Raw genomic sequence first — 24,313 nt, forward strand, 5'->3', positions numbered from 1 at the left:
TTAAGGAAAGTGCAATTTTATTATTTTCTATTTTTTCTTTAAGTTTTTATTGAAGTGGGACGCCTGGGTGGCTCAGTGGTTGAGCATCTGCCTTTGGCCCAGAGTGTGATCCCGGGATCGAGTCCCAACATTGGGCTCCCTGCATGGAGCCTGCTTCTCCCTCTGCCTATGTCTCTGCCTCTCTCTCCCTCTGTCTCTCATGAATAAATAAATAAAATCTTAAGGAAAAAAAAACATAAAAAAAAAAAAAGAGAGAGAGAGAGCTCACACATATGTGCACACATGGGGGAGGGACAGGAACAGAGGGAGAGGAAGAAACTCAAGCAGACACTGCCACTAGACACAAACCCCACTTGGGACTCAATCTCACGACCCTGAGATCATGATCAGAACTGAAACCAAGAGTCAATCAAACGACTGTGCCACCCAACTGCCTCTGAAATTCACCTTTAAGTATATACTTCTGAGTTTGAAAAAATATATAGTCATGTAACCACCACCACAATCAAAATATAGAATAGATATAGGCAATAAAGAATACCTCCCCCAAAAAAAACATTCTCTCATGCCACCCCTGGCAACCACTAGTCAGTTTTCTGTCCTTTTAATCTTTTTCCAAAATATCATAAAAAATGGAATCACACAGTATGTGGCCTTCTGAGTCTGGCTTCTTTCACTTAGCACAATGCATTTGCTATCCACCTATTTGCTGCATGGACTGCGAAATAGTATTCTACTGTATGAAGGTTTGTCAACTCGCAGCTGCAGTACATTTGAATTTGTCTCCAGCATAGAGGTTTCTGCTTGACTTTGTTTTCATTTCACTTGAGTAAATACCTATTAGATCTATTAGATCATTATAGTAAGTCTGTGCTTAACTGTATATGAGAATCTGCCAAACTCTTTTCTAAAAGACTGTATTAATAATAAATATTAGTTATTTAATGGTCTTAAGGAAAAATAAGTTTAGATCTTGTGTCACAATTTTCATAGAAAGAACTCTAAATAGGGACACCTGAGTGGCTCAGTGGCTGAGCATCTGCCTTTGGCTCAGGCCTGATTCTGGAGTCCTGGGATGGAGTCCAGCATCAGGCTCCTTGCATGGAGACTGCTTCTCCTGTCTCTGCCTCTCTGTGTCTCTCATGAATAAATAAAATCTTTAAAAAACAAAAACAAACAAAAAAACCAAAGTGCTATGGGATCAAAAGAGAAAGAAAGCCCTCATATAAGAAGATGGCTCTATTATCTTAGAAGTGGGACACCGGTTGAACATCTGCCTTCGGCTCAGGGCATGATCCTAGAGTCACAGGATCGAGTCCCACATCGGGCTCCCTGCATGGAGCCTGGTTTTCTCTCTGCCTATGTCTCTGCCTCTCTCTCTCTCTGTCTCTCTCATGAATAAATAAATAAAATCTTTCAAAAAAAAAAAAAGGCTTAGAAGGATAACAGAAAATTTTTTAAAAAGCATTCAAAGCAGACCAAACAGCCTTAATAAAAAGAAAAAAATGGCAAAAAGTAAAGGACATATAAGAATAGGAGGTTAAAAAGATCAAAGCAGCTACAGCATGGAGAAACTGTAGAATTCCACAGAAATGGTTGATGATGTAAGTTAAGAAACAGAAAACAAAATGTTCAGTAAGTGTGCTACAGAACTCAACCTTATAAAAAAAAAAAAAAAAAAAAAAAAAAAAAAAAAAAAAAAAAAAAAGAACTCAACCTTATGCACTAGCACTACAAAATGAAAATATGAACCACTTCTTTTACAGGTCTAAATGTCAAATGATGAAGGTCATATACACAACTAGTTTTAAAGTAAAAGTGCTCATTAAAAGCATGTCTCATCAATTTCATGTGGAATTTATCAAGACTTTTAAGGTGGTTTTATTTATTTATTTTTTATTAAGGTGGTTTTAAACTATCTAAACAACAATTTTTCAAAAATCCTACTTAACTCTTTCCAAAATTATAAGCCAAAGGGAGTATGAAAAGAGGTGGCAGGCAGGGAGGCCAGGGGTAGGACCATTCAAAATATCTAACCTTACACGCAGCCCAAATTTGAAAGTTATGAAATACTTCCAAAATAAAAAGTCAAGTTTTTTAGCAATATTCCCAAGTCATAATTTTACTGATATTAACTTGTAACACTGCTATTCATAAGCCTTTAAGGGGTAACTGGCTGTTGTTCATTATACTCATTCAATAAAAATACATAGATTACCAAATACCAAGAAAGTCTAAGCAGAATATACAAAAATCACAAAATTTTAAAGGTTAACAGAGAGATTAGAATAACCAAGATAATTTTAAAGAATAACAAAATTGAAGTATGAGACCTCATTATACCAGGTATCTAAATTTATTACAAAGATACAGTTAATAAAGACAGTTTAATAGTGGCTCTGAGATAGGCAAACAGAGCATAAAAACAAACCTGAATGTAAACAGAAATAGGACACATGACTCAAGATCCTCACTGAAAATCAGTGACAAATGGATGATGCTCTATAAACAGCATTGGCACACTTATTTTCCACATTTAAAAAACTGAATTATTAAAAAACTCTGAATTATATTCAGTATGCTATTTACTATAATTTCAGAATAACTTAAATAATTCAGTATTAAACGTCTTTAAAGATCATCAAGTCCAATACCATCACTTCATAAAAGAAAAATAAAGACCAGAGAAGTTAAAACATTTAGCCAAATCACAGAGCATGGCCACAAAGGAATTAAATAACACATGATTATTTTATTTAAGAATTTACAGGGATGCCTGGGTGGCTCAGTTAAGCATCTGCCTTTGGCTTGGGTCATGATCCTGGGGTGCTGGTATCAAGCCCCATGTTGGGCTCTCTGCTCGTGCGGAGACTGCTTAATCCCTCTCCTCCTCACTAGTGCTCTTTCTCACACACTGTCTCTCTCTTTCAAATAAACAAATTTTAAAAATATTTTTAAAAATATTTATATTCTTGGGCAGCGTCAGTGGCTCAGCGGTTTAGCGCCGCCTTCAGCCCAGGGCCTGATCCTAGAGACCCGGGATCGAGTCCCACATCGGGATCCCTGCATGGAACCTGCTTCTCCCTCTGCCTGTGTCTCTGCCTCTCTCTCTCTCTCTCTCTCTGTCTCTCATGAATGAATAAATAAAATCTTTAAAAAATAAATAAATAAAAATTAAAAATTTATATTCTTAGGACACCTGGCTGACTCAGACAGAAAAGCATGTGACTCGATCTCAGGGTTATGAGTTCGAGCCCCAAGTTGGGTGTAGAGATTACTTAAATAAAACTTTTAAAAATTAAAAAAAAAAAAAGAATTTACATTCTTTCATTCAATACACACAAAATGCTTCCCATCTACCCCAATTTATTTAAGTCACCCATGATATCAACAATGCCAAATCAGAAGCGGAAGAAGACTCAGAAGTGTGGCAAAATAAAAAAGCCAATACATACTTTCATTTCCTTCCATCCTCAAACCTTCCTTCATGGAAATTGACCAAAAAAATCTATGGCCATCTAGCTGGATCAGTTAGTGGAGACTGCAACTCTTGATCTCGGGGTTGTGAGTTTGAGTCCCACAATGGGTACAGAAATTGCTTAAAAATAAAATCTTAGGGCAGCCTGGGTAGCTCAGCGGTTTAGCACCGCCTTCGGCCCAGGGCGTGATCTGGAGACCTGGGATCGAGTCCTGCATCAGGTTCCCTGCATGGGGCCTGCTTCTCCTTCTGCCTGTCTCTCTCTCTCTCTCTCTCTCTCTCTCTCTCTGTGTGTGTGTCTCACAAACAAATAAAATCTCTAAAAAATAATAATAAAATAAAATAAAATCTTAAAAAAAAAAATCCAGCCCTACCCTCAAAGATTTATCTTATCTAAATCCAAACTAAAAGAAGAGTTTCATGGTTTCAGTATGCAGGAGATTCAGGAAGAAAAGAATTTTAAGAACTGTGATTCTTGGGCAGCCCGGGTGGCTCAGCGGTTTAGCGCCGCCTTCAGCCCAGGGCCTGATCCTGGAGACGTGGGATCGAGTCCCACGTTGGGCTCCCTGCATGGAGCCTGCTTCTCCCTCTGCCTGTCTCTCTCTCTCTCTATGAATAAATAAATAAAATCTTAAAAAAAAAAAAAAAAAAGAACTGTGATTCTTGTGTCTGTGCATCATAAATATCAATGAATATCATATATTTAGGGAATGCTGTTACTAGGCCCACCATTTTCAGGCACAAGCTCCATTAACTTCATATCTCAGTTTGTTTCCAAAGGATGTTAAACATTTACATTTAGAGATTTTCACAAAGACCAGTTAAACAAACACAGCTGAAGACTGTCTGAAAGTAGTTGTTCCAATTCCAAGGTTCAATTAAGGTATAGACAGAAATGACATCTTCTCTAGGAAAGCATTCAATCTCAGGTTACTAGGGTTGTTCACCATCTGTTAATTCTGATAAAACTTTCCTTCTATAAATCATCCCCCTGGGATATACGACAGGAGTATTGATACTGAAGTGAAGGAGACTCGCAGAGAACCTATTTGCAAAGTTGAAATCCCCATTTAAACTATGACCACACAAGGATATGCTCTATAAAGAACACAAAATTGACTGCATGTAATTCACTTAAGCAATGATGGGTAAGAATATGACCTCTGGAGCCAAACTACCTATGTTTGAATCCATCATTCGCTCTATGAATTTGGGCAAAATTGCTTAACCTTTGTGCTTCAAACTTCTCAACAGGAAAATAAAGATAATAATAAGGATGGGGTGGCTCAGTCGGTTAAGTGTCTCCCTTGGGTTCAGGTCATGATCCCAGGGTCTTGGAATCAAACCCACATGGGGCTCCATGCTCAGTGGGGAGCCTGCTTCTCCCTCTCCCTCTCTACCCCTACTTGTGCTTGTGTACTCTCTCTCTCTCAAATAAAAATCTTTAAAAACAATAATAATAGGGGTGCCTAGATGGCTCAGATGGTTAAGCATATGCCCTCAGCTCAGGTTATGATCTCCAGGTCCTGAGATCAGGCCCCACATTGGGCTCCCCAGTCAGTCAGAGGTCTGCTTCTCCCTTTCCTTCTGCCTCTCACCCCTACTTATCCTGTCTTAAATGAAGAATTTTTTTTAATCTTTAAATAAATAAAATTATGATAATAATAAAGATAGTAACAATACCTACTCTCATAGGAGTTTTTGTGCATTAGTGCATGTAAAGCACTTTGAACAATGCCTGGAATATAGCATTAGCTGCTGCAGTATTATTACTACCACCTAACCCCATTACCAGACTATCAGTTCTCAGGTGTGACTCAAATACAGGCTAGTTTCCTAACCAGATCATGCAATTTTTTTTTAATATATTTTTTATTTATTTATGATAGTCATACAGAGAGAGAGAGAGAGAGGCAGAGACACAGGCAGAGGGAGAAGCAGGCTCCATGCACCGGGAGCCCGACGTGGGATTCGATCCCGGGTCTCCAGGATCGCGCCCTGGGCCAAAGGCAGGCACCAAACTGCTGCGCCACCCAGGGATCCCAGATCATGCAATTTTAATGTTCCTGAATCAATGATTCAATATGCCAAATTCAAAAAACTGCTCTACAAAAACACAGCCTCAAGTCTGATTTAAAAAAATCATTTACTATTTAAAAAAATATATAAAAATAAAAATAAATAAACAAATCATTTACTTAACAAAATGCTCACAAACATTAATCAACTATAAAAGTTTACTTAATTCCATGAATTACCACTATGATATGGAACTTCTGAAAAATCTTTTACTTGAAATAAATTTTTTTTTCAAGTAGAAGATTCAAATTTTCAGGCAGCCGGGTGGCTCAGTGGTTTAGCGCCACCTTCAGCCTGGGGTGTGATCCTGGGGACCCGAGATCGAGTCCCACATCAGGCTCCCTGCATGGAGCCTGCTTCTCCCTTTGCCTGTGTCTCTGCCTCTCTCTCTGTGTCTCTCACGAATAAATAAATAAAATCTTAAAAAAAAAAAATTCCGATTTTCATTTGTCTTTCAATTACAAATTAAGCTCTGAGCTTACAAATCAGATTAATAAGTATATACCGGGATGCCCGGGTGGCTCAGTGGTTGAGCACCTCCCTTTGGCCCAGGGCGTGATCCTGGGGTCCCGGGATCGAGTCCACGTCGGGCTTCCTGCATGGAGCCTGCTTCTCCCTCTGCCTGCGTCTCTGCCTCTCTCTGTCTCTCATGAATAAATAAATAAAATGTTTAAAAAAAAATAAGTATATACCTATATATAGTAAAAAAAAACATACTGAAGCTTTTAAGATATTTACTATTAATCTGCAAATTTGCCCTTGTATATATTTTGACCAGAAACAATGAATAAATGTACATCTTTAATCAACTGAAAAATGTAAATAGAAATCATTCAAGATATCATTTTATACCCATTAGACTGGCTAAAAAAAAAAAAATCAAATTAACATCCCAGGTGGTGGCAAAGAGAAGCAGCAACTGGATCTCATACACTGCTAGTGGACAACCATTTTGCAATTTCTTATAAAGCTAAACATACCTCTACCCTGTGATGCAACAATTCCACTCTTAGGTACTCAACCAAAAGAAATGAAACATATGTTCACAAAAAGACTTGCACAAGAATGTTAATAGGAGCCTTATTCATAACAGACAATAACTGGAAATAACACAAATGTCAAAAAAAAATGTCCATCAACAGGAGAATGGAAGAACAAAGTGTGGTATTAATAAAAATACTGTGCGGCCTGGGAAGTCATCTGTTATCGACATTTATGATTTTTTTTTTGAAAAATTTTTTTAATTTATTTATGATAGTCACAGGGGGGGGGGGAGAGAGGCAGAGACACAGGCAGAGGGAGAAGCAGGCTCCATGCACCGGGAGCCCGATGTTGGACTCGATCCTGGGTCTCCAGGATGGCGCCCTGGGCCAAAGGCAGGTGCCAAACCGCTGTGCCACCCAGGGATCCCTGACACTTATGATTTGAATTTATTGCTAAATGAGATTTTTTCATTTCCTCCAAGTTGTCTCATTTTATAATTTTAATCCCTAGTTGAAAATAATTTTTATTCTGAAAATAACCTTATTTTTTGTTTAGTAACTTGAGTTTTTTTTTGCCACAACTTTTTTTTTTTTTTTTGCCACAACATAAACTTTGATGAATTTAATTGGTGCTTTTAAGTGGCAAATGACATCTGGCTGGCTCAGCTGGTACAGCATGCAACTCTTGATCTCGGGGACTGTGAGTTTGAGCCCCGCGCTGGGTGTAAAGATTGCTTAAAAATAAAAAATCTTAAAAGGCGGGGGGGCAAATAAATCTCAGGGTTTTATTAAATATTACTTTTATTAAGTGAAACTCTTAAATGTTTGTGTACATATATATGTTTTTTAATGCATTCCTGGGACATATTCATCCTAAGTGTTCCCTACAGAAATTATCCATGTATAAAAAAGAAGATTGGCTTAGAATGGCTACTTTGATGAAAACAGTGTCTTAGGGAAATACAGGTTGGACCTGAGGTACATTGAATACTTAAACTGTGGTCTAGTGATTGTTTAAATGGCATTGTATTTAAATGAGCATACTATCGCTATAACTTTCTACTCCCTTAACAAAAAAATAAATGTACAAAACAAAATGAATCTCAAAAATATGTTAAACATAAGAAATCAGATAAAGGGATCCCTGGGTGGCGCAGAGGTTTGGCGCCTGCCTTTGGCCCAGGGCGCGATCCTGGAGACCCGGGATCGAATCCCACGTCAGGCTCTCAGTGCATGGAGCCTGCTTCTCCCTCTGCCTGTGTCTCTGCCTCTCTCTCTCTCTCTGTGACTATCATAAATAAATTAAAAAAAATTTTTTTAAATAAAAAAAAAAATAAAAATAAAAAAAATAAAGTCCGCAAATCTCAAAAAAAAAAAAAAAAGAAATCAGATAAAAAGAGTATATATTCCATTTATATGAAATTCAAGAACAGACAAAATCAGATTACCTGGGCAAAACAAAATTGAAAAGGACATTAAATGTTTTGCTGCTCACTTATGCAAATTAAGTCACAGCTTTGAATATTATCCATCCCTAGAATCCAAATAAAAATTTGACACCAGAAAAAAAAAAACTTTTTTTGAGACCAGGGATGCCTGGGTGGCTCAGCGGTTGGGTGCCTGCCTTCAGCTCAGGTCGTGATCCTGAATCCCGGATCAAGTCTCACATCAGGCTCCCTGCAAGGAGCCTGCTTCTCCCTCTGCCCATGTCTCTGCCTCTCTCTCTCTCAGTCTGTGTCTCTCATGAATAAATACATAAATCTTTTAAAAAAAAATTTGAGACCACTCAAAAAGAAAAAAAAAAAAAGGACAAGAACAGGAATACAACTTCACTTAAAGGAAATACTTAAAGTTTCATAATATTTAAAATGTTCCACTAGTGGGACCCCTGGGTAGCTCAGCAGTTGAGCATCTGCCTTTGGCCCAGGGTGTGATCCCAGAGTCCTGGGATCGAGTTCCGCATCAGGCTTCCTGCATGGAGCCTGCTTCTCCTTCTGTCTGTGTCTCTGCCTCTCTCTCTGTGTCTCTCATGAATAAATAAAATCTTAAAATAAAAATGTTCCACTAGTGATAAAATACAATTTTCAAAAACCAATTACTATTTTCTCGCTATCAAATTAGCAAATATTTTTAAATGATAACACTCTGGCAAGGGTATATATCTCAAGCTCATACGTTGCTAATGGGAATGTAAATTTGTACCATTCTAGAAAGCAATTATGCAATGTTTTGCTCTCTTGAGAACCCTTAGAAACATACCTTGACTTGATAATTCCACTTAGAGCAATCTAGCTTACCAATGTAGAAATGTGGATAAAGGAATGCCTAGGTGGCTCAGAGGCTGAGTGCCTGCCTTTGGCCCAGGGCATGATCCTAAAGTCCCAGGAGAGAGTCCCACATCAGGCTCCCTGCATGGAACCTGCTTCTCCCTCTGCCTGTGTCTCTGCCTCTCTCTGTGTCTTTCATGAATAAATAAAATCTTTAAAAAAAAAAAAAAAGTGGATAAAGATCTGTGTTTAGCAACATTCAATGAAATTTTGTTTAAAAAAAAAAATTTTGTTTATAATAATTGGAAATTAGTAATCTGAATGTAAAAACTATGGAAATTGCATAAATGGAATATTCCTCAGCTATTTTAAACTGTTTTCAAATAATTACAATGATATTAAAATGCATGTTAAAATAAAGCAGGTTCCAGGGGGGCCTAGGTAGCTCAGTCAGCTAAGCGACTGACCGTTGGTCTCAATTTAGGTCTTGGTCTCAGGGTCATGGGTTCAAGCCTCACATTGAGGGGGGTGGGAATAAAGGAATAAATTCCTTAAGAAAAAAAGGAATAAAGAAATATTCCTTTCGGCAGCCCCGGTGGCTCAGCAGTTTAGCGCTGCCTGCAGCCCAGGGCGTGATCCTGGAGACCCGGGATCGAGTCCCACATCGGGCTCCCTGCGTGGAGCCTGCTTCTCCCTCTGCCTGTGTCTCTGCCTCTCTCTGTCTCTATGAATAAATAAGAAAAATTTAAAAAAAATTTTTTTAATTCCTTTAAAAAAAAATTGGTCCCGGGACACCTGGGTGGCTCAGGTTGAGCATATGACTTCCACTCAGGGCATGTTCCCAGGGTCCGAGATCGAGTCCCACATCAGGCTCCTTGCAGGGAGCCTGCTTCTCCCTCTGCCTATGTCTCTGCCTCTCTCTGTATGTCTCTCATGAATAAATAAATAAAATATTTTTTAAACAGCAGGTTCCAAAATTATGTATACAGAAAAATCTGCATAAGGAAAAAATAGAGAAAATAAATGTTAATGTTATTTAAAAAAAGTAATGAAGGAAAAAATAATAATAATGAAGGGTCAGGGACCTGGGTGGCTCAGTTAGTTGAGTGCCCGACTCTTATTAATTTCAGCTCTGATCATGATCTGGGTGGTGGGATCGAGCCCTGCCTTGAGCCCCTCAGACGGCTGCACCCTCAGAGTGGAATCTGCTTGAGATTTTCTCTCCCTATGCCCCTCCCTGCCCCACTTGCACACGCACATACTCTATTAAAATAAATAAAATCTTTAAAAAAATAATAATGAAGGGTCAATATCATAGAAACTATGACTATATTTCAGTGTCTGGGCTTTCTTGTAAAAGCACAGGGATACCCCAAATTAACTAGGTATACTAGAGAGGGGGGAAAAAAGACCAAAAGAATAAGAACATTCATTGAAGGAACACACCATTAGTATTATTTCAGATATGAACAGCCAACTTATCAAATGAAGTCAAAGTTATCAAATGAAGTCAAGGTATCTTAACTATAACAAGAAAAAGTTATAGAATTCAATACAGGGCAAGTATATACCAATCATGTTTACTCTGATCTAGGGAAAATAATTAGGTGATTTAGCTATTTTCCACAGGACTAAGCTCAGCTCTTCTACAAAGCAATGAAAAAGAAGGGAAAGGCACAGCAAGAAGTCAAGCCAGCAACCTGATTTCTCAGGAAATTACTTCTTACTTGGCAAAGTACTGCCCTCATATTCTAAAAGTGCAAAACTCTACAGAGTTTAGACACACAAAATTCGAATACCATGTAAAAGATGTATACTTTCCCTTGTTCTCAAGATATCCAAAAAGAAAAAAAATAATGCATATTAAAACATAGGGAAAAAAAGAGCTCAATTTAGAGTTAGATGTTTTTTTAAAGATTTAGAGGCAAAAAAAATTTTTTTAAATAAAGATTTAGAGGCACCTGGGTGGCTCAGTGGCATCCACAGCTAAAAAATATATTTGTTGAAGAAATAAATTCACATATGCATTAATTCATGTATTTTAGAAATCATTTTTATTGCTTAAGGCAATAAGACAGTTTTCCCCCTTTTCTTACTTTCTCATCTATTTTCATCTGAATACAACACTTTGACTTCCTGTAAGAGCTGTTTTCAACAATAATTTGACAATCTCTGGCTTTAAAAATGGGCAAATAGGGACACCTGGGTGGCTCAGCAGTTGAGCGTCTGCCTTCCTGCGTGGGGCCTGCTTCTTCCTCTCCCTATGTCTCTACCTCTCTCTATGTCTCTCATGAATAAATAAATAAAATCTTAGGAAAAAAAAAAAAAAGGTACTAGGGTAGGTGAGTTAAAGAGGGGAGGGGTGCCTGGGTGGCTCAGTCTGATTCTTGGTTTCAGTTCAGGCCCTGATTTCAGGGTCCTAGGATCCAGCCCCAGGTGTCCGACCTCACTCAGCAAAGAGTCTACTAGAGATTCTCTCAACTCTGCCCCTCCCCCTGCTGACATAAGCACACATGCCTGTGCATGCTCTCTTACTCTCTCAAATAAATCTTGAGAAAAAAAATAAAATAAAATAAAATAAAATAAAGGCGGAGACTGGGAGAGAGTGGGGAGCAAAGAGGAGAAAAAAGAAAGGGTATGATAGACTATTCTTCCCTTAAGTAAGATGTTTAAAACTCTGACCCTGATTTCCATTAAAGGTTCAGTACTGGGATCCCTGGATGGCGCAGCGGTTTGGCCCCTGCCTTTGGCCCAGGGCGCGATCCTGGAGACCCGGGATCGAATTCCGTGTCGGGCTCCCGGTGCATGGAGCCTGCTTCTCCCTCTGCCTGTGTCTCTGCCTCTCTCTCTCTCTCTCTCTGTGTGACTATCATAAATAAATAAAAAATTTAAAAAAAAAAAAAGGTTCAGTACTGAAGCTTCTATAGAACTATGGATGCAAAGCTGCACAGTAAGCAGAAAAAATGACACCTGAACTTCACTTAATGTTCAAGTAGATAATAATATAAGGATGAAATTATAAGCATATATTTATATCAGTGGATTTTTATAATCCATTCTTTTTTTTTAAAGATTTATTTATTTATTTATTAATGAGAAAGAGAGAGAGCGCAGCAGAGACACAGGCAGAGGGAGAAGCAGGCTCCATGTGGGGAGCCTAACATGGGACTCGATCCCGGGTCTCCAGGATCCCGCCCTGGGCTAAAGGCAGCACTAAACCGCTGAGCCACCTGGGCTGCCCTATAATCCATTCTTGCAACTCTAAAATGCTTCCCTTGGCACCATGATCCCAAATGCCGCACTACACCAAAAGGCCAAAAACCTGCTACTTGGAAGAATTAGCAACAAAGCAGAATATTTTATTAAACTTTTGTAATAGAGGTGTCTGGCTGGCTCAGTTGGAAGAGAGCATGTGACTCTTGATCTTGGGGTCATGAGTTAGAGCTCTATGCTGGGTGTAGAGATTTAAAAAAATAAATTTTCAAAAAAGAAAGAAAATATTTGCAAATCTAGTATCTGATAAGGGACTTGTATCCAGAATGTATATGTTTCACAACTCAAACTCAATAATAAAAGGCAAATAAATCCATTTTTTAAATGGGCAAGGGATTCAAAAAAACATTACTCCAAAGAAGATAAACAAATAGCTGATAAATCCATGAAAAAATTCTCATCACTGCCATCAGGGAAATTCAAAACAATACCACAATGAGTTATCACTTCACATCCACTAGGATAGCTATAATAAAAAAACAAAAGTAATAACAAGTGTTGGTGAAGATGTGCAGAAACTGGAATACTTATTCCCACCTCCTGGTGGAAATACAAAATGGTATTCATGGCTGCCTTGGAAAAATGAGTTACCATATGACCCAGCAATTCTAGTACTACTTGATATATACCAAATATATGAAGGAGCCCCTGGTGGCTAAGTCAGTTGGGCCACCGACCCTTGGTTTCCATTCAGGTCATGATCTCATATGTCATGGGATAGAGCCCAATTGGGCTCCATCCCCAGTGGGGAGTCTGACTGCTTCAAGGTTCTCACCCTCTATGTCTTCAAGTGTGGGCACTCTCTAACTGATACATAAATCTTGTTTTTTAAAGATTTTATTTATTCATAAGAGTGACGCAGAGTGGCAGAGACATAAGCAGAGGGAGTAGGCTCCCTGCAGAGAGCCTGATGCAGGACTTGATCCCAGGATCCTGGGATCATGCCCTGAGCTGAAGGCAGATGCTCACCCACTGAGCCACCCAGGCATCCCTTAATAAATAAATCTTTAAAAAAATTAAAATAAAAAAATGCAGGGCACCTGGGTGGCTTAGCCCGGTAAGTGTCTGTCTTCAGCTCAAGTTACAATCTCAGGGTTCTGGGATCAACCCCCATCACAGGCTCCCCGTTCAGAGCAGGGGGGTTGTTGTTGTCCTGCCTCTCTCTCTCTGTCCCTGCCCCACTTGTGCATGCTCTCTCTCAAATAAATAAATAAATAATTAAAAAATGGAAACACATGTCCATACAAAAACTTGTACAGGAATGTTCATAGCAGGGACACCTGGGTGGCTCAGCAGTTGAATGCCTGCCTTCGACCTAGGGCGTGATCCTGGAGTCCCGGGATCAAGTCCCACGTCCGGCTCCCTGCATGGAACCTGCTTCTCTCTCTGCCTCTCATGAATAAATAAATAAAATCTTAATTTAAACAAAATTGTTCATAGCAGGGATTCCTGGGTGGGTGGCTCAGCGAGCAGTTGGTGTCTGCCTTTGGCTCAGGGCGTGATCCTGGGTTGGGGGATCAAGTCTGCATTGGGCTCCCTGCATGAAGCCGGCTTCTCCCTCTGCCTGTATCTCTGACTCTCTGTCTCTCATGAATAAATAAATAAAATCTTAAACAAAAAAAAAAATGTTCATAGCAGCTTTGTTTGAAGAGCCAAAAAATGGAAACAATCCAATGTCTATCAACAAGAGAATAGACTTTTAGGGATGCCTGGGTGGCTCAGCAGTTGAGCATCTGCCTTGTCTCAGGGCATAATCCTGGGTTGGAGGATCCAGTCTCATATCAGGCTCCCTGCAGGGAGCCTGCTTCTCTCTCTGCCTGTGACTCTGCCTCTCTCTGCGTGTCTCTCATGAATAAATAAATAAAATCTTTAAAAAAAAAAAAAAAGAGAGAGAGAATAGATTTTTTAAATTCTAATATAATTAATTATATTGGAATACTATTCAGAAATAAAAATAAATTCCTGATGCACAAAATAACATGGATAAATCTTAAATAAATCAAGTAGAGGGGCAGCCCCGGGCGCAGCGGTTTAACGCCGCCTGCAGTCTGGGGTGTGATCCTGGAGATCCGGGATCGAGTCCCACATCGGGCTCCTGCATGGAGCCTGCTTCTCCCTCTGCCTGTGTCTCTGCCTCTCTCTCTGTGTGTCTCATGAATAAATAAATAAAATCTTAAAAACAAACAAACTTTCCTTTAAAAAGTAAATAAATAAATAAATAAATAAATAAATAAATAAATCAAGTAGAGTGAATGAAGCCAGACCTTCCTATCAAAAAAAAGTATATACCATACAATTCTCTTTAGACAAAGTTCTAGAAAATGCAAAGTAATCTATAATGACAGCAGATTTGTGGTTACCTCTCTGGGTAGAAAGGGAGAGACAGATTACAAAGAAACACAAGGAAACTTTTAGAATGGTTAAGTATGTTCCTTATCTTGATTGCGGTGGATAAATAGGTAAAAACCCATCAAACTGTATACTTTAAACATCTTCAATTTCACTGTATGTCAATTATAACTGAATAAAGCTGTCCCCAAAAAAGAGAGAAAAAAAAGAATGCATACGCCATGTTGGGGGGAAAAGAAGTATACCAGTTTCTGAAATGGCACATTTGGGTAAGGAAAAGGTAGAAAAAATAGACTGAGAACTTTTAAGGATGAACATTTTTAAATTTTTTTTTTAATTTTTATTTATTTATGATAGTCACAGAGAGAGAGAGAGAGAGGCAGAGACACAGGCAGAGGGAGAAGCAGGCTCCATGCACCGGGAGCCTGATGTGGGATTCGATCCTGGGTCTCCAGGATCGCGCCCTGGGCCAAAGGCAGGCGCCAAACCGCTGCGCCACCCAGGGATCCCTAAGGATGAACATTTTTAAAAGTCAAAATAGAAAAAAAATTAAATTTTTAAAAAAAGTCAAAACAGTAACTAATCCCCATACGATAATAGCTGAATATTCAACATCCACCAACAAAGCAAATGGTCAACACAATCAAAGCTATTATGAATTCAGTCTAGCCTTCAAAATAAAAAATTTCAGGGCAGCCCCGGTGGCGCAGCGGTTTAGCGCTGCCTGCAGCCTGGGGTGTGATCCTGGAGACCCGGGATCGAGTCCCACATCGGGCTTCCTGCATGGAGCCTGCTTCTCCCTCCACCTGTGTGTCTCTGCCTCTCTCTTCGCTCTCTCTGAATGAATGAATAAATAAAATCTTAAAAAAAAATTTCATTCATCTCAACATTTATATGTATTATATACATGTTTATATGTATGAAAGTAGTAAGTTCTAAATATATATACATTTTAAGTATAATCATATTTTTAGAACTTAATAATTTTGTCTACAGATAATATTTGATGACCAAATAAACTGTACAAAACATCCACCCCAAAGTGTCACAGGTAGCAGATTGAAAACTGCTGATAGGGATCCCTGGGTGGCGCAGTGGTTTGGTGCCTGCCTTTGGCCCAGGGCACGATCCTGGAGACCCAGGATCGAATCCCACGTCGGGCTCCCGGTGCATGGAGCCTGCTTCTCCCTCTGCCTGTGTCTCTGCCTCTCTCTCTTTCTGTGACTATCATAAATAAATAAAATTTAAAAAAAAAAAAAAAAAAAAAGAAAACTGCTGATAAGGATACTCAATGCCAAGGAGATTCAATACTTAAATGTTAGTTTAAAAAATAAAGAGGGGGATCCCTGGGTGGCGCAGCGGTTTGGCGCCTGCCTTTGGCCCAGGGCGCGATCCTGGAGACCCAGGATCGAATCCCACATCAGGCTCCCGGTGCATGGAGCCTGCTTCTCCCTCTGCCTATGTCTCTGCCTCTCTCTCTCTCTCTGTGACTATCATAAATAAATAAAAATTAAAAAAAAAATTTAAAAAATAAAGAGGGATCCCTGGGTGGCGTAGCGGTTTAGCGCCTGCCTTTGGCCCAGGGCGCGATCCTGGAGACCCAGGATCGAATCCCACGTCGGGCTCCTGGTGCATGGAGCCTGCTTCTCCCTCTGCCTGTGTCTCTGCCTCTCTCTCTCTCTCACTGTGTGCCTATCATAAGTAAATAAAAATTAAAAAAAATTAAAAAAATTAAAAAATAAAAAAAAGAAAGAAATCGGGATCCCTGGGTGGCTCAGTTTAGTGCCTGCCTTCAACCCAGGGCGTGATCCTGGAGACCCCGGTCCCACGTCGGGCTCCCTGCAGGGAGCCTGCTTCTCCCTCTGCCTGTTTCTCTGCCTCTCTCTCTGTGTCTCTCATGAATGAATAAATAAAATCTTTAAAAAGAAAAAATAATAGAAGTCTAATGAAATATTTATCTAACAGGTTCCACAGCTATACTTCATAACCCAAAAGAATTTAGGGACTAGTTATAATTCTGCTAATCTAGGTGTAAATAATTAAGAATTTACTGTGGGGAAAAAAAAAAAAGAATTTACTGTGACTTAAGGTAAAAAATATAGCTGAGTTAAAAGAAAGATTCAAGTTTTTCAACAGATGAGATTAAAAATAAGACAAAAGAGTAAAGAATTCAAAATTGAAGTTTAAGTTTCATAAATCAACTTAATATTATATTTCTGTGTTGCTGGCTTCCCTGACTTTGCTTTTATTCAGGAGCCAAGCAGTGTTCTACAACTTTTATCCCTTTTCCTCTCTAAAGAACTGATAATCTGATAATCATTTTCCTTATTAACTATATTCACCTTAATATAAACACAATTACCACAATTAAGATTTCTGGGGGATCCCTGGGTGGCGCAGCGGTTTGGCGCCTGCCTTTGGCCCAGGGCGTGATCCTGGAGACCTGGGATCGAATCCCACATCGGGCTCCCGGTGCATGGAGCCTGCTTCTCCCTCTGCCTGTGTCTCTGCCTCTCTCTCTCTCTGTATGACTATCATAAATAAATAAATAAATAAATAATTTAAAAAATTAAAAAAAAAAAGATTTCTGCTACCTAATCAGAGAACTCAAAACTTTTCCCTGATTAATAGAACATAAGAAGAATGTAAATAATCAGCAAGCAAGTGAGGAGAAATAGATCTGGTGGTAAGAGAAGGGGAAATCACCGAACACTAATTAATACACCAGCTCCTTAGTTAACCCATTTAAGAGGACTGAGGGGTCTCTTCCCACTGCTTAATTCCAGACTCCACTGGGAAGGACAAGTGGTATGGTTTGGCCTAGTTACGATTGCTAGAAACCTATTCCCAAGAACTGCAGAAGCAGAGACAAGTGCCCAGCCTTCTAATTCCACATGGTCCTGCCCAGGCTCCCATCCTCTAGGACTAGCAATTCTCAGTCTATTCACTCATTTGCATTCTGACCTGCTTTTCCAAGTGGAAGATAACAAAGGAAGAGTTATGGCAAGCAGTGGAAACTGCACAGTACAAAAAATATGTCCATGGGAGAATGCTGCAAATAGGATCATCCTCCTTTACATATGTCACTCTAGGAAAACTGCCAAGAGTGGCTCACTACTCTAGACTTACTTCCTACAGTTCCTCCAAACTCCTCCTCAAACACATGTCAGTATTCTCCTCATTCTCCCTTAGTTTCAATCCTCCTTTTGCCCCAAGATTTCCAAGTGTATATTTTATATTTTCAAAAATATATTGCAGTATCATAAGGACATCCTACTTATCAGAACCTGTGTCTCACATAAACATCGTAAGGCTTTATAGAGTATTTCTAACTTTAATAACGAAATTTCCAATAGGTTATATTACTGAAACAAATTTTCTTGGCAAATAAACGTATTTATTTTAATGTAAGAAAAAAAAAGATAGAGAAATTATTTCTTAATATTTAAAGAGTACAGCTGTTTCCTTCCTCCTTAGCCCTATCAAAGAAACATGTATCAGAGTTTAGAAATTAGGAGAATTCAAGAACCATTCTGTGGAAATCAAAAGCTATCAAATACAATAAATAGATGTTTTGGCAAGCCCAAAATAAAATGCAGGTTCTGAAGTACTATATTAAATAAAGAACTTTTTATTAAGGTGTTAAGTTTACCAAGAGGCCTTTTCGGATAAAAGTTGTTCTCTCAACAAACTGAAAACCAGACATAGGTTTCTGTACCTTTACAAAATTAGATTTTCAGAGACCAACATTTCCACTAGGATTTACTCTATGGGTAAAGGCTAGAAGCAGAGAAAGCAGATCAGAAGCTATTTATAAAAGAGGATAAAACGCTACTGTAATAGAAAATAAATTTAATTAACTAGTGTTAATTGAACTTCTACTTTTTAAAATCATTTACTTGAGTTTTCTTTGATATATGAAATTAAGTCTCACTAAATTGTCCAGTCAGGAACATACAGTTTCTTTGAGACTTAAAAACCACCACTTATTCAACTACAGATTAACGAATCTCACTGTAAAATAAGTTGAGCAATCAGAGCTATTCATAGTTGAGTGTGATTAAATTATCGGTGAATAATAAAGTCACTTGAATAAAGTCCATTTATTAAGCAAGTACTCAAACCGGTCAACGTTCATAATTACAAGGAATGAACATTCATATTATTCCCACGCTCAATTATTAAGATTTTACATTCCTCCATCAGTTAGTAAAGAATTGAATGACCTCTACAAATGTGCCTACCAAATGCACAGAGACTTACAGAACAACCATTTTGGTGGTAGGGATACTCCATTTAACAAAATGCAAGGAATTTAAAAGCTTTCATCCTTGGAACCTTTGTCACAAAAATCAGTAAATTTATTTTGTGAAAAGATTGCTTATGTTTTCAATTCAAATATATGATGATTCTATATTTTGTAGTCTTCCGAGCAAAAATAATTTAGTGAAATATAAAAGTCTGAGAAAAATTATTTCTGAGATAAGAAATTATGTAAAAATCCTAATGCAAAGCTACACCAAGACTTTGTTCATAATTGCATAAAACATTAATGAAAGGGTTACATAAATCCCCTGGATTAAAGATTTTAAAGAGTACTGCAAGAATCTCTCAGTTTTCAGTATTGCTTTCTCTGCTCTTATATCTACAAAAACTAATCTAAATCAACTCTTCCTAAATACAAACCATCTAGATTTTTACAGAGGAAAAATCAAACCAAGAACAACACAGAAAATACATATATATTCTTAACATAATTTTAAAAAGGTACTGTAGATTACATTTAAGTCCCTTAAGTTAAATTTATAATGTATGCCACATCCAGCTCATTCTCAAGGGAGAAAATCACCAAAACAAAAGCTCCTGCTTAATAAACTATTTACTTTGTAGTTAACCCTCTATCCCAGGTGCACTTTACTGTGGATTATTATCACTGTCTTCTCTTCAAAAGCCTAGAAATCTAAAATACACAAGTATATCTGATTCCCTTAAAAATGCTTTGATATGTTTTCTATTAGTGTAAGGCCAGGAGAAGCTTTAAATAACTTTCACTCTCTTTAAAAAAAAAAAAAAAAAAAACACTCCTCTGCTTTTCTCCTTTGAAATGTGTCTTATTCGGCTTCTGCTTATTTTCTATACATGAACTGTTCTCAAACCAGTCCATTTCAGCATTAGTTGTTTACAGACAACATGTCTAGTATACTTAGGGGTATTTTTTACAGACAGTGCCTTACAGAAAGGGTAAACAAGAGGGCACAAGTGAAACAAAAGTGTACCACATCTGAGAAACACCACTCAATTTCATCCCCTCTGCCTCAGATTTCCTTAAGTCCTCATACCAAAGATTCTCAATATCTAAAAAGAGGCACAACACAATATGTGATAAGGCAAACATGAGAAACCAAATCAGAAGCTCAAGAAATTTAATAGAACGTATCACCACCAAATTACCAGAAGAAAAATAAAGATATAAATAATAAAGCCAGTCCTAGAAACCCTTACTGAAGGATTATTTCTGTTGCACTGCCTGGCTTAAAACAGTTTTTCAAATTCTTCTGACTGTAAGAAATACATTTTACATAGTGATCTAGTACACACACTTATGAGAAACATTTCCCAAACAATGCTTTTCCTTACCAAGTGCAATTCCATTCTATTTCATCCTATTTTCAATGTGGCAGTAACCCAGTAAATTGATTTTATAAATTACGAAAAAATCACGATCCACAATCTGAAAAACATAGGCTTCACAGTGGGTATGGGTATCCCTTATATTCGGATCATTTTTGCAATGTGCCTCTACTTGTCTCTAGCAGGGTAGACAGATATTTTAAGATTGCTACGTTATTATTGTTTTCATTGAAGCAAGTGGTTTTTAAAGTGTGAGCCTCTGACCAACATAAGCATCACCTGAGATAAATACAAATTCTCAGGATCCACCCCAGACTTACTGAATCAGAAACTCTGGATGCCGCCAGCAGTCTGTAGTTTACCAAGCCCTCCAGGTGATTCTGGTGCAAGCTGAAGTTTGAGAACCACGGCATAAAAGAACCCAGGTCTTTATGCTCTCTATTTAACAATGCAGTCAGTAAGCACAGTGCTCACTCTGTGCCAATCGCTATCCTAAAAGTTCTACAAATATTAACACACGTGGAAAAAAAACAACCCTACGAAATAGGGACTATTATTATACCTATTACACAGAGGAGGAAACTTGTACAGAGAGGTTAAATTGTCCAAGCTAAGTGGCGGAACCAGAATTCAAGTTTCTAATTTGGCCAGGGTACGTCCATCCTTTCATGACGTCCATCTTTTTGATCAAGTCCCCTGTCCTGCCTATTCCCTTAGTTTGAGCTACTTATCCCCCCTTTCTCTTTCAAACTCTCCATCCTGTCAATGTCCTCATTTTCTAATATCATTGGTGTCATCCTAAAAAAAAAAAAAAAAAAAAATTTTCCCTAAAGCACTGGAATGCAAGAAGTTACTTAACCCAACTTTTGGGAGCTTTTTCTCTCACATCTTAGTTTTATGAAGGCGAGGTGCCTTCTATTTCTGCAGTCCTGAGAACACACTAACGGCCACACTGTTAGTTTCTCGTAGCCGCTGCTCCGGCCGGTCCCCACGAGACCACCACTCTCACCCTGAACAACTTTCTCGCTCCCTCCTACTACGCCCTATATCTACTACGCGCTTCCTACGAGGAAACTGCTTCTCCCCGCCCACCCCTGTGTCATTTTGCTTGACTCCTCTCCAACTGAGACAACTTCCACTCCCCGGCAGACCCCTCACCCTAGTCTCCAATCCGACCTACTCCTCGAGGCTCCCCGGTGGCGCGCGGGTCCTCGGACCCAGGAGCTCCCGGTTCCAGTCTCGGGTCGCCCAGCCCAGCCCAGCGGTGGGGGCAGGGCGCTCCGCTCCACTCCAGCTGTTCAAGGTCTCCACAGGTCCCACCCTCCAGAAACCCGGAGCCCTCCACCTCGGACGGCCGCCTCTCTCAGGAGGGTCCCCGGCCCCACCCCCACCCCCACCCCCGGCCTCTCGCCTCTCGTCGACGCCCCCGCTCGCACTCGTCCCTCAGGGTCCTCCCGAACCCCGGCCGCCCTCGGTCTGACTCCCTTCTCCCTCGGACCCGGGCCACTCCCAGTTTCCCGGCCCCCCCAGCTCTCTCCGCTCGGGCCGCTCTTGGGTTTCCCGGGTTTCTCTGCTCCCTGGCACCCAAGCTGCCCTGAGTGTGCATTCCCGGGCTCACCCGGTCTTCGGACCAGGTCGTGGCCGGTCACCCCGGGTCGCCCCCCGCCCCTCCCCCCCGGGACCCCGTCCGCTCCCGTCTCCCAAGGGGCTTACCGCTCCCACAGCGGCCGCCGGTCAGTGCCCCAGACCCAAGCAGCGGGACGTCCCGAGGGACCTGCCGGCCAGAACCGCTTGGGTCCGGCCCCAGCCTATCTTGCCAACGCGAACTCCGCCGCCGGGAACCGGGCCATTCTCCCACCAGCCCAGTCAGCGCGAACTCGCCGCCGCCGCCGCCGCCGCCGCCCTGGCCCCGGCCCGACCCGGCCCACAGTGCAGGCCCCCTTCCTCTCGGCCTCCGCCTCGGGAGCGCCGAACTGGAGTTTCCGGCCCGAGACGGCCCCCACCCAGACCTCAGGCCCGCGTTACCGGCACTCACCTGCCGCTGCCCCCCAACCAACTCCAGCGCCACTGCCTCTACCTCGGCCGCCAGTAGCCACCAAGCGCCACCACCTCCCCCATGACAACAGGCCCGCCCCGTTTCATACTTTCTGTCTCCCCATTGGATAGCGGGGCGGCGGCTTTCTGCTCTGATTGGCTCTTTCCAGCTGTCCGTCATAGCTTCCTCACCGCCCCTTTTCCTGAACCCGGTATTAGCCCCCGTCCGGACCCGGAGCGCCCAGTACCAAGGTTTAGTTGTTATTGGCTGATGGCTGGGCAGTTCGAAGTCATGATAGGCTGCCAAAAGTGTCTGTTAAGTCAACTGGCAAGGGATGCGATGGCTTTGGTTGGTTCAAGCTCGGGTACAGTTTGGTTGCGCAGTAGAAAGCAAGGAAGGGGCAGACGCTCACGGCCGAGGTTACCCGGGAAGGGTTAACTCTTTGTTGTAGAGTTCACTCTATGTACCCATCCCTTTCTCCAGTTCCCTCCCTGTAAGGAGAAATTGATCCCTGCTAGTTTATAGGGTAGTACTTAGAAAATACCAGCATCAGAGATTGTATTTAAGGAGTGTTTTCCAACTCCTTGGAGAAAAGCACTTGTACAGATAAAAATCTCTTCTCAAAGTCCCAATTTGCACCCAGTTTCCTTGAAGTTCTTTCCAGAAGTCTCCATGCTAAAGGGCAAAGCACGAACATTTATTTAGCAGGAATCAGACACTTCTGTGGCAATTGTAACGTCGTTAATAAACTGAAGTGGCATGTTGAGCGTTCTCTAGCTTCCAGACTCACCCCTGGCTGGCTCCTGCCAAGTGACCCAAGCAGCCATCAGCAAGTTTGAACTAAACCAGCCGCATTTAGCCTTGTGATGCTCTGGAAATGAGAATTTGGTTACCCCCACCTTCTCCCAACTTGATTTTTATGTTCAGCAGTTCTTAAATAGCCCTACTAGACGTGTGTCAGATACTTGAAAAGCTTGTCTTTTTTTTTTTTTCTTCCAACCTCTCCTCTTCCTAGCAATCTAAATTAGGACCATTGAATGAATTGCAGCCCTTTTCTTACATTGGCACAATGCACAAGAATAAATGATTGCATTTTTTATTTATTTGGGTACAAGTCACAGTATGCATTTTTGAGAAATCTGGTGTAGCTATAAAAACTCTTGCGCTCCTAGAAATACATCCATCGTTAGATTTTGGTTTTCTTTTTCATTTCCACCCACTTTTCCTGTTCTTAAACAACAAAACGCTGGCCTGATTTGTCTTTAAATTTCTAAGTCACATTTATTTTTTTTAATGTGTCTGTATTTGGCTTTTATTTTTTTATTTTTTATTTTTATTATTTATTTATTCAGAGAGAGAGAGGGGCAGAGACACAGGCAGAGGAAGAAGCAGGCTCCATGCAGGGAGACTGATGTGGGACTTGATACCAGGTCTTCAGGATCACACACTGGACCAAAGGTGGCACCAAACCACTGAACCACCCGGGCTGCCCCTCTAAGTCAGATTTAAATGTATCTTCCTCACAACTCTACCTATAATATACAAACCCGTGGACCATGAAACATACCCAGGGACGGATTGGGAAAAGTCAAAGAGGTACTCCCTCACAAGCATTACCTTATGGTTGGGAACCTCCTATGGAACTGAGAATCTAAATCTGGACTTTAGAAATGTTGTGCTTTGCCCCTTTGTTCTTCTGCTAACTCTTTGTCCCATATCTCTTCTGTTCTCTCTTCTGTCCTTTGCAGAGCAAGCCACAAATAGTCTAAAACTGCACTGTTTGGTATGCAGGAAAAAAATGTCTATTTTCTAGGTTATATTTTTAGTCAAGTTTGAAGAAACTACGTATCACCAAACTAGTCGGAAATTATTCCTCCAATAACTATAACAATAAAGTGTCTTTTCCTAATTATTTTCCAGAACTTTCCTCCCCCTTCCCTCATCCTCACCTTCCAATTTAGAAATAACCTCCCCTTCAATTCAATGACTCATAAAAAGCCTGTAAAAGGAAAGTGGAAAAGACAAAATAACTTCAGAGATGTCTGAATCATTCAGTTGAAGGAAAGATCAGACATTGACCATGATAAGATGGAGCCAAGACATAAGAAAAGCCTGAGCTAACATCCATAACAAATGAAGTAACATGCAGATGTGAAGATTCCCCAACAAGAAGGAGGTATCTGTATGTCCTTTACACAGCCTTTTAATATATTACCAG

At 40.2% G+C, this 24,313-nt stretch overlaps 1 protein-coding gene across 19 annotated transcripts in view; it reads right to left on the bottom strand.

The window, feature by feature from the left end:
* NUMB (NUMB endocytic adaptor protein) overlaps positions 1-22,209 on the bottom strand; it is a 162,650-nt gene extending 140,441 nt beyond the window's left edge. For 18 of the 19 annotated variants that reach the window (XM_072839225.1, XM_072839222.1, XM_072839210.1 and 15 more), the window contains exon 1: positions 22,096-22,209. The gene's annotated coding sequence lies outside the window, so the exon portion shown is untranslated. Of the gene's footprint in view, positions 1-21,773; positions 21,925-22,095 lie in introns of those variants that run through there. The other variant, XM_072839208.1, reaches the window with a different exon arrangement.
* Positions 22,210-24,313: the final 2,104 nt, after the last annotated feature.

This window comes from Canis lupus, chromosome 9, assembly GCF_048164855.1.
Source record: "Canis lupus baileyi chromosome 9, mCanLup2.hap1, whole genome shotgun sequence".
Classification (NCBI taxonomy): Eukaryota; Metazoa; Chordata; class Mammalia; order Carnivora; family Canidae; genus Canis; species Canis lupus.